Genomic DNA, 1,814 nt, shown 5'->3' on the forward strand with positions numbered 1-1,814 from the left:
AGTTGGAGGTTTGGGAGGACCTGAGGAGACCAGTTGTTGGAGGTTTTGTCTCATTCTGGTGTGATGGAGGATACAAGCTGTTCTACAGTTCTGGATCTTCTTTCCTGAATGGGAGTAGATGTTATGAAACCGGTAGATGTTTTTCCTGCATTAGAGTCTTTCCAGATGTGTCAGATGTTCATGCCAGAGGCACTAATGCACCCCCATACCATCAGAGAGGCAGGATTTTGAGCTGTTGGCTGATAACAGGCTCCATGGTCTCTCTCCTCTTTAGTCCGAGGGACGTGATGTTTGTGGAAACCAATAAATTTCTAACTTTGGTTCCTCAGACTACAAAACAACCATTCTGAAATGGTTTCACTTTTTTTAGACAGTTTTTTTCACAGACCAGTGAAGCTCTGCTGGTCTTTACTTCTGAGAGATCCAGCCTCTTTAAAATGCCCGTTTTATGTCCTCTCAAATTACCCGCTGCCAATTAACCTAATTATTTACTAAATGTTCCTCCAGTTGTTTCTTACATCTTACTTTTACAGCCTTTTGGTGTCACTGTTCCAACTTTTTTCAGATGTGTCATAAATGAGAAAATACCTTATTTTCATTCATTAGTTTAAGCATTTATTATGTTTACAGTGTTCCATTGTGAATTAAGTATGGGTTTATGAGATTTGCAAGTTATTACATTTTGTTGTTATATACATTTTACACAGCGCCTCATTCTTTTTTTTTAAGCTGGGGTTGTATTTCATTGGTAAAAATAGTTTTACTTGTTTGTTCTTTTAAATAGGTTTTACGTTGCAGTATTCCAAAAATGTTTTTAAATGTCTGAATAACTTATCATCACTACAAGTGAGATCAAATACTGCAGCTGAACCACCAGAGTGTTAAATAAAATCACAGATTTGTGTACAAATCTGTACTTGTACTTCACTTGTACTGCACTTCACACTCTGGGCTCTTCTATTTCCTTTCAGTGGTATTGCTTCATCAGACTTGTCCTCCATGCTTCAGCTGCACAGCTTCTTACACTTTCTTTTATCTGCCTTCAGGATAATTTTGGCTACGACCTTCCAGCAGTCGAGGCAGCGATGAAGAAACACGAGGCCATTGAGGCGGACATAGCCTCGTATGAAGAGAGAATCGGCGTGATCGTGGAACTTGCCGCAGAGATGGAAAAGGAAGGATACTACGACAACCGGCGTATCTTGGCACGCAAGGAGAATATCCTGGGTCAGTGGAGTCTCCTGAAGGAGCTGGTGGCTGGCAGGAGGACTCGCCTAGAGAAGAATCTGGCCTTGCAGAAGATCTTTCAGGACATGGTGTACATGATCGACTGGATGGAGGACACGCAGGTACTGGGGGAGGGGTTTTATGGAACATATGGAGTGAAAATGCAGCGATCAGGGAAGCTGCAGTGGAAGAAGACGGAGACAGGAGTATTTGCTTATGTTTTTTAATTATTAATATACATCCTGTCGAACTTTTAGGTCCAGCTGCTGTCAAAGGACTTTGGGAAGCACCTTCTGGAGGTGGACGATTTGTTGCAGAAGCACAGTTTACAGGAAGCCGATATTGCTGTTCAGGCTGAGAGGGTGGAGACGCTCAACGCTGCAGCGCTTAAATTCACCACAATAGAAGGTGCTCAAACACAGAGTGCAACAATAATTCATCTTTTAGGCGCATTTATCAACAGACTGGCCCTATAAATTTTACTTGATGTTAAACTGTTTAGTTTTGACACGAGAGGAAAGAAGAGTTTTACAGTTTGATGATTGATCAGCACCAGTCTGACTCAGAGATGTAACTAAAGTCTGCAG

The 1,814-nt window shown here is 41.6% G+C and overlaps 1 protein-coding gene across 1 annotated transcript in view; it reads left to right on the plus strand.

The window, feature by feature from the left end:
- The window catches only part of slc8a2b (solute carrier family 8 member 2b), a 156,396-nt gene that overhangs the window by 140,046 nt on the left and 14,536 nt on the right, over positions 1–1,814 (plus strand). The gene's annotated exons all lie outside the window — the stretch shown is intronic.

This window comes from Nematolebias whitei, chromosome 6, assembly GCF_014905685.2.
Source record: "Nematolebias whitei isolate Nwh7 chromosome 6, NemWhi1, whole genome shotgun sequence".
NCBI classification, from domain to species: Eukaryota; Metazoa; Chordata; class Actinopteri; order Cyprinodontiformes; family Rivulidae; genus Nematolebias; species Nematolebias whitei.